A 9,457-nucleotide genomic window follows, 5' to 3' on the forward strand; every position below is an offset into this window, starting at 1 on the left:
TCTATATTATTATAGACACTCTGTGCTTATGGAGAAATATCAGTTGGGATGGGATGTTCTCTTATTTCTTCATTCTATTGGCCTAATTAAAATTCCATCTTGAGGTTATTGTTGTGAAAATAATCAAAATTCCTTTGAGTCATAGTTCTTACTTGGACACCACATAATCTAGATAAGATGCAGCTAGAAATCCTGGATTTCAGCAGGGAAAAAGCAGAAGCCCTTAGGACATTATTTAACTGTTTGGTCAAAGAAGTGGAAAGTTCAAACTAGACAGAAATTCTTCATACAGACTGAAGGTCTGAAAAAGACTGTACTTACGGTCTTTGAGTTCAGATTCAGAAAGAACAATTGGAGGCTGTAGAGCAGTACTCTCCAAATTGGCAAATTTAAGATGTATTCCCAGAACTGTCCAGCCTGGGCTTGAGTTTGAGAAATGCTGCTCTAGAATACAGGAGAGGAGTTTATGTATCCACAAGGTGTCTGTTCAAATCTTTAATTTATTTAGGATTTTTTAATTTATTTTTATTTAGAAGACAGAACTTTTGGAAAATTACACTGCATTCATTTGACAGTCATTTTTAATTTCCATTATTGTAATAGAATTAAAATAAATTTCTCAAACACCAAACTCAACATGAGCAGATTGTTTTAGCTATGATGCAAAGATAACAGATGGTAGGATTTATATATAATTCAGGTAAATGGGACATGGGACTTTCAGGACAAATGTTTATTATCAGGACCTAAATAGCTGAGTCAATAGTTGTGAGAAAAGCTCTTCTTTCTTTCTATATGCTGTAATCTTGATTAATGTCATTTGAACCAATAATTACAGCAATTTTGGCTCCCCTGACTGTTTTTTTTTTAAACATAGGATTTGTCCAAGTGCTGGCAAGGATCCCAGCTTCTTTCATGTGGATTGCACACTTTTGTAATCCAAAATCTAGATTGGATTTAAAGAACTATTTTGCAGTTTCTCAATTTTCATAACAACAGGCTTATTATATCATTTAATATCTTGACTGTATTTCAATCAATATTAAATATTTGCTCAGAGCATTGCAGAAAGCAGCAGAAGTAATTCATTTAGAGAGGAGGGGGAAAGTATGAAAGCAGAAGGATAAGAGACCAGCTTGCTTGAATCCATTCTTTTCATGTTTCATATGTCACTGAAATGATGTGCCCTGGGCTCTTAAATTCTGGTGTTTTTTTCTGATTTAGATGCTAGGATTAATTTGTGTTTTATTACATTAGCCTTCCCTAATCAAGTGCCTTCCGGTTGTCTGGATTCAGTTCCCAGAATTCCAGCAGAGGAGTGAAATCAGTTTGGGGAAGGCGATGTTAAACATGATTTAAAAGGCATGGAAGACCTATGCTAGCAACCAGAAATATTTTGCTCCTTCTCCAGTAGTTCTAATGTTAAAGATCTAAGAATCTAGAAAAGAAATGTTAAACACAGTTACTAAAATAGTCTGTATTTAAGCAATCTGAACTTACAATTGACTGAGATGAGATGGACAACAACTGCCAAGTACAGCTCTTCTTTTTCTGAAAATAAGACTGAAATAAAAAAATCAATGCAAATTTCCACACACACTTTGCTTGTCTGTAATTAGAAGAGCTCTCTAGATGAACTAAAGTTCTGTTCATATGTTTTATGCCAATTTGGTCTTGATGTCCAGAAAAGAATTTTGAAAATAAATATGAACTTTTAGTGATCCTAGTGGAAAGAGAAAATTTGCTGATGACTTGAAAGTATCTCCAGGGCACTGGGGTTGCACAAAAAAACAAAATGCATAAGAAAAGCAGTGGTGGGGAAGGGGGGTGTTATTTTGTTTTTTGTTTTGCAGCTGTTTGCATAGCCTGCAGTTTGATACTTTGAAGGTACTACCTAAGGAATATTTTGAAAGGAAAGAGGGAAATTTCTAGTCTATTTTTTACTTCATGACATTTTCACATCTGTTCCCCCACGAGTCTATTCTGTCCTGTTTTTGCATAGGTTTATGTACTGCATAAATATAACATGTAAGCCTGTGTTTGAAAACATGTCCTCTATCAAAATGCACATAAATGGTACAAATTATAGAGAAGCTGTTCTCTAAACATTTTATAAATAAAAAAGTTTCTGAGACATGTGGGTCAAGTAAGTTCTGATGAAAATGAGCAAAAGATCAAATTTCCTGAAACTTTCTAGTCAATAGTTTGGATTGTTGATAACTTATGCATGATACATCTACATCAGTACTATTGTAACAGATTTACATATTAATGAAAAAAATAATCATAGAATAAACATGATTAAATATCCATTATACTTCATATTTGTTTTCTTGGTAAACTATATTATGCAGAGCACTGAAAAGGAGAAAAAACACTAAAATTAAAAAATTAAAAGCAAAAGGAGACAACAAGAGAAGATTAGTTTATGTTCACAGCAGTTTTCTGTTCCTGTAAATAACCTATTTCTTATCTATCTATCTATCTATCTATCTATCTATCTATCTATCTATCTATCTATCTATCTATCTATCTCTTTATATATTGCCTTTTTTCTTTTGTTATTTAAACTTTTCAGCTCTCTTTCTGAGGATCTCATCAATTCCATCCAGCATTGACTTTTTCAGTCTTCCCCTTTCTTACAACCCATTCATTCTTGCTTCATATATTCAAGTCCTCATTCATCCTGCTTGCATAACCAAATCACCTTGATGACCCTTTTTCATACTGGTCACTATTTTTTATTGCATCTGTTTCAATCCAGCATCCATTCATTCTTGACCTTACATTTCTTGTTTTACCATACACTTCACAGATTTCCACTTCATTCAATTTTATTCTTACAGTGTGTTGCATTTGATCTACCCAACTAGCAATAGAGATGCAGTCAACATTCTGGAATTATCCCATTATTCAGTTTCTGACTTTCTATTAAAGAATATTATTAGGATAATTTCTCTAAGAAATACATGTAATAATGATGCTGAACACATATGAATTGTTAAGTGCCATCTCAGGTTTTTTTTAACAAAGTAGACATTCTGATAAATGAACTTCTGAGGTACAAAAATGACACCTGACTACTACTGAGTGTGTTCAAAAACTTTAAGTAGAAGAGGTTAACAAAACCTAATTATATGTTACAAATAAATAGCCTGGAAGTATCACTAATGGAAGAAACCAAATTATCTGACTTGAAGATTTATGAACTTTATGTGTGAAATCTGATTGAGAGATTCTGGGATAATTAAACCAAGTCACATGTTTTATACCCATATTATAATCCATCTGAATTTCCTTCACTGTGTTGTGCTTTGAAAGTATAAAGGAAGATTTGCTAAGAAGTTACTCTAAAGTGTTTGCTGTTTTTGTTCTGCCTTTGTGGCTACAACACATTCACATTCCTTGTGGATGGTGATGAGAAGCTTTTCCTTTTACTGACCTTCTGTACATTTGCTTTTAACTTAATGAAATTTACAGCCAATAATCCATGATCATTGTGGCTCTATGCTGTGACAATTTATCTGTGCTACTTTTTGGCAGTAAGGGAGAAGTGCCTTTCATACATATATTATTTTAGATCAGCTCAAGGTATCCAGTGTTATATTTTAGACTTTAAATGAAAGTGAGATTTTAATAGGAAGGGGAATGTTAGATTTAACAAATGCTAAGAGCTCATTTTTAAATAAATTCCTGGTTTAAATAATACAAAAATAAGTCAATATATTTAAAAGAGTTAGTTGTGGTAATTATGGATTGTTTGATTCAAATTTAATGCTCTTTCATGGAAGGCAAATTTTAATTGCACAAGGGCTTCTTACATTCTAGAAAGAATACAAAGAAGAGCAACAAAGATGATTAGAGGACTGTAGGCTAAAACATATAAAGAGCAGTTGCTGGAATTGGGTATATCAAGTTTAATGAAGAGAAGGACTAGAGGTGACATGATAGCAGTGTTCCAATATCTCAGGGGTTGCCACAAAGAGGAAGTCAAGCTATTCTCCAAAGTACCTGAAGACAGGACAAGAAGCAATGGATGGAAACTAATCAAGGAGAGAAGCAACCTAGAACTAAGGAGAAATTTCCTGGCAGTTAGAACAACTGCCTCCAGAAGTTGTGAATGCTCAACACTGGAAATTTTTAAAAAGAGACTGGACAATCATTTGTCTGAAATGATATAGGGCAGTGATGGCAAACCTTTTAGAGCCCAAAGACCACTAGCACAGACCTTGTTAACCCGGGCGACATCTGAGCCAGCATGGCTTTCTGTAATTTACATCTCACCATATTTTTTTATGGGAGAGATACTCTTTGTCTGACTCCTCTGATGAGACCTGTCCAGTATGGTTGAACCTCTGGCATAGCTCTCATTTTTCTCAGAGTACACAAGCCCCACAACCATGTCAAGGTAGTGCCTCACTGGGGGATTATTGTTGTTGTTGTTGTTTTTATTTTCTTTCCAGGAAATAAGGATGCCAATAAGAAGATTCTTGTAAAAATTTACATAAAACATTCTTTTAGATTAAAGCATATAGGAGACCCTGGTTACTCTATTCATAAAACTCCCCATCATAATACAGTACATGAAATATGGTTGATACCCATAAATCAGCAAAAAAATGATCAGAAGGAACATATGTGGGATTATTTTCTGTACACATTCCTATCGCTAGTATAACTATGAAACTAGCTCTAGAAGCTAGTACTGAAGGCATTTGAGTGCCAAAATCTCAGAACAAACCTTGTGGTTCCCAGTATCATCCAATCAAGGTGTTACAAGAACAGTAGCTTTCCTCTTCACTTAGTCCTTGAGATGGTTCTGATGAGTTACTATGCTCCAATAAAGCCAATGAGCCACAATTGTTTAAATAAGAATTTCTGACATATTTTATTCATGCATAGTTTTATTGGATTTTTGTTCCAAAGACTTGGTTCATCACAGCTTTATCTAAGACTAGAGTAGCCAATCATTATCCCAACCTAAAATTCACTCTGAAATGTTTTACTTAACAAATTAGCAATTGATTCAGTGATCTGACGTCATCCAAATATATACAAATACCAATATCTGCATGCCATTTCCTCATTAACCAATCCTTTCTAGGATTACCCAACACTGATCTCTCTCTTTTTTTCCCCTCCCTCCCTCCCTCCTTCTCTCTCTCTCTCTCTCTTTCTCCCCCTCTCCCTCTACCTCTCCATCCATTTCGCTCTCGGAAGCCAGTAACTTCCAAAGTAGGTACATGAACTTTATTAACCCCTCTACAAAGTGGAAACGGCTTATAGAATAAATTGTTTACACTGGATAAATATGATGCAAGTCATTTGTGAAACAGCAGATCTGCAACTCCTCCAAACATCTGTTTGTTTTGGATATTTCAGGCACAAGTTGAATGTTTTGGTTTTTAATTGTGAGTTGTTTTGTTTGTACCCAAATATATGAAGATGAACTTTTGAGTAAAGAAATTACTGAACAGTATTCAGCTTTTTCTTCTCTATTTTAGAGTATACCTTATTAGCAAAGGTCAAGTAGTGGTCAAAATCAAGATGAAAGTTTTAATGCAGATAAATCTAAAGTGCTTCTTCAAATAGCAGAAAATAGATAGGATGCACCTGGTTTTACAGCAATACATATGAACAGAATTTAGCAATTTTAATAAGCTATTAACTGAATGGGAATTAGCAATGGGTCTTTAGCTAAAAAGAACACCAAGAAATCTGATCATGGGAATCTCAAATTATACCTAGATTAATTATATTAAAATAAAGAGATTCTTATTAGAAATAATAGCAAGTAGTCAGCCCGTTGCCTCTTTGAAATTGGGCATTATTAACATCCAATGTTTCACAACTAGAAACTGATATTCTAAACTCTGCAAAATTGAAACATCTGCACATTTTTTTATCTTTTCTAACTTTTTCCTAGCATATATAGTTTTGCATACAATTTTGCCTATTTAACCATTTTTGACATGGGTAGCCCTATCCAGAATGTATATAAAAATATAGATCCCATTCTTCTAATACCAATCCATTACTCTTTTTAATAGATACTATTTATGAGCAACATTCCCAAACATAAGCTCTTTTTTGGAGGGGGGGAGTTGTCTTTGAATTGTTTACAGTGTTCGGAGCAAGCAAAATAGGGAGATGGAACATGGCCTGCTTAGGTGACCAGGATGAGGTAAGTGTGTAGATCTGGTTAATTCTTAGATGGGAAGCTACGGTGACATTAAAGATTAAAGGTAAGAATGAGCAATATTTTTTTTTTAATTGTGAAAGTAAGCAATGGCAGGCTACATCCATATTACTGGCAATAAAACTCTGTAAACCAGTGTTTCTCAACCTTGCCAACTTTAAGATATGTGGACTTCGACTCCTGCTGAGGAATTCTGGGAGTTGAAGTCCACACATCTTAAAGTGACCAAGGTTGAGAAACACTGCTATAGACATATCTATGAAGATGCCAGAAGTAAAGTTTATCTCCAGTTGCTCTTTTTTTTTTTTTTTAAACCTATTCACTGCTTTTCTTCTGAGGAATACATCTTGGTTGAATTGTTCTCACTGAGTTATATGATGACTTTTTTTTACATTCCTAGCCAACATTTTTCAATTGACACAGTCATTAATAAGTTTTTCAAAGCAGATAACAGACCCTGGGACAAGTACTTTTTTTCCAGATAAATTTAGGGGATTGCCTGTTCTTGAAACAAACAAACAATTCTGGTATTTTAGCTGGATCTCAAAGAGAAAACAGGAGACCTATGTGATAAATCCAGAAGTAGAAAGTATTTAGTATATCTGGCCACCTACAGATTTTAATACATCTTGACTGATCTAATACTTACTTCAGGATTTTCTATACATATATAGATACTGCATATACAGTATCTGAAAATTAATTTTAGTTTATAGTTGCAGGCATCTTAGGTAATTATTACCATTGTTCAGTGTTGATTCAGACATGTACATGAGGATATGTATCTTCTTTAGGGTATGTATGTTGTCAATAATATGCAATGAAAGAAATAAACTTGCAGTTACCTTATTGTCTGGTGTCCTCTTTATATGCATCCTTCGAATTGCCCAGCAAAGATGCCACACCTGCAATCATAAATTGTGCATTATCTTTCCAGTGTCACCACTTTATACACAAATCTCTGCCCCAAGGTGTCAAAATTAATGGTCAACTCAATTTAAATGAATGGAAATAAAAAAGTAGCAAATTTAGAACCTGAAAAACAATTTTTTTGTCAACAAAAATAAATAGATGATTATTGTTTCAATCAAGTGGTATATATGAATTCAACTTTATGTTCTTAAGGCAATACTTTTGAGCTAATAACACAGTCTTGTAAGCTGGTAATGAAAAGAATGCTTGTGCCATCTAGTGGTTTGCAGAATAATTACCCAAACTGTATCCTAAAAAATTTTCATAAGGACATTTGTATTCATGAAATGCAATGGTTATAGTAGCACAATACCTCCCCAGTTCTCCTTATTTATCCATCAATTATGGATCAATATAGCTTCAGCAACTCCCATGTCCTCACATGCCTTGAGAAATCTGCACTATGGCCAACTCCATTGCCCTTTTGTTTTCAGTAAGATATAGAAATCAGGCTACAAGATAGATTTCTAAAGCCATCAACTCTACCATTTAAAAGACTTCTCTGAAAATGTTTAGATCATTTTGATAGTCTCTATATTCTTTGTCCAATCTCTCAACTGAAGTTTCAAATAAGCTGTCCACAATACACTACCAAGTTTGGTACTGCAAAGTTCTTGAACTGCAAGCTTCAATGTACAAGAGCATTTCACACAAGCTGTGCATGTTTCAGACATGATTTGGAAGCACTGCTTTGGATCCCAAAAGTGCAACCCTCTCCTGCTACTCATTAAAGCAGACTAAATTTTTTCTGGCTTTCATGAAATCCTGATGAAAGGGGTAGGGGGTTAAGTTTAATTAGTTAGTTCCTCAAAGCAGCAGCATTATTTCCACAGAAGTCGGGGGGGGGGAATTGGACTGTCCAGAGAGCTTTTTCCAAAACATGTTTGACGCATGCATCGTACTATTTCATGCCAACAAGATAACAAAGTTGTGTGCAAATTCTTTTGAACATTATCCAAGATTTAAGCATCAGCTGTTCCTGATTCTAATATGGAATTATTCCAGTTGCTTTTATATTTTTAAAAAGGTCTGCTTCACTAAGATGAGCCCCTCATTTATCTCAATTAGTTTTAACTCAACCTTTGGGCTACAATTTTACAAAAACTCCATATTAAAAAAAATGAGAGGCAATGTTATGCAGATTACTTTCAGGGGTATCAATAGGGAGTCAAAAAAAAGTCAAGAGGGTGCCTGGAGTCATGTGATCAATATCTCCCCTTTTTTATCCATGTTGCACACGCAGTACATATACAAAGAGGTGGGGCTTCAATCACATGAGCACCATCTGGACTTTATGTCCTCCTCCCCTTCCCCCATGCCCCTGATTGCTTTATGAAGTTGCTTTGGAAACTTTGGAAATACTATGAAAGCATAATCTATGGTGTCATCAGAGAAAACTATAAGGATCTTTAAGTACCTCAAAAGGGAAAAGTTTGAATCACTTGGAAAGAAATTCCATGATTTGGAAACACTGCTGATAAAAATCCTGGCATAAGCAACATACAGTATAGTGAATGAAAAGCCACTCCATACTGCATTCTAAAACTAATCATCTACAAAATATTATTTCAACCAGCAGCAGATGAATGCTAAAATTGGTGGTATCAACCTCCACTGACAGTTCCCCAAGTTCATCAAGTTCCAAGCAAAAGACATCTATCACAGAAACCAAGCTCTTTACATATCAAACATAGCACAACCCATATCTAAGATTTAATCATATATGGCAAGATGTAATTTCAAAAAAAATAGTTTACAAGGACTGGAAAAAACAGAAAAAAATATACATTTATAATACTCAACTGAAATAAGTAAGGAACAAATAGAGATAATTCAGGAAATATTTGTGAATGCACAGAATGTCTTCAGCTCAGTTCAGAGTTAAAAGAGATATAAAGGAAACAGAAGAACAAGGAGATATACCAACTATCAAAAGGAGTAGAAGGAAGAAAAGGAAAGGGCTTTGTCTGATGCTAGAAGACAGTAAGATGACAGCCTACAGGGAGGATGCAGACCTCCTAAATCCCTATTTTGCTTCCATTTCTCATCAGAGAGGAACGGTGCTCAAATGTTTTAATCAGAGCAATAGGAGGATAGGAAGGAATAGCAGCCCAAATTGAGTAAATAGGTACTTGAGCGACACTTGGCTACCTTGAAGAAGTTTAAATTTCAGACCCAGATTGATTACATTTGACAGTCTTGAAGAAGCTTGTGAATATAATCTCAATGGCCCTTTCTCTGATCCTTGAGGGTTGGAGACAGACAGATGTTGTTCCCAGCTTCAAA

General features: G+C 34.7%; 1 long non-coding RNA gene across 1 annotated transcript; it reads right to left on the minus strand.

Annotated features, from left to right (window-relative positions):
- Nucleotides 1-321: 321 nt before the first annotated feature.
- LOC120313328 lies at nt 322-7,100 on the minus strand. Its single transcript, XR_005558124.1, has 3 exons — nt 7,045-7,100; nt 1,501-1,563; nt 322-444 (listed from the first exon to the last, which is right to left on the minus strand). It is a non-coding gene; the product is annotated as an uncharacterized LOC120313328 (long non-coding RNA).
- Nucleotides 7,101-9,457: the final 2,357 nt, after the last annotated feature.

Source organism: Crotalus tigris, unplaced genomic scaffold (assembly GCF_016545835.1).
Source record: "Crotalus tigris isolate CLP2741 ecotype Arizona unplaced genomic scaffold, ASM1654583v1 scf7180000017571.3126492, whole genome shotgun sequence".
Classification (NCBI taxonomy): Eukaryota; Metazoa; Chordata; class Lepidosauria; order Squamata; family Viperidae; genus Crotalus; species Crotalus tigris.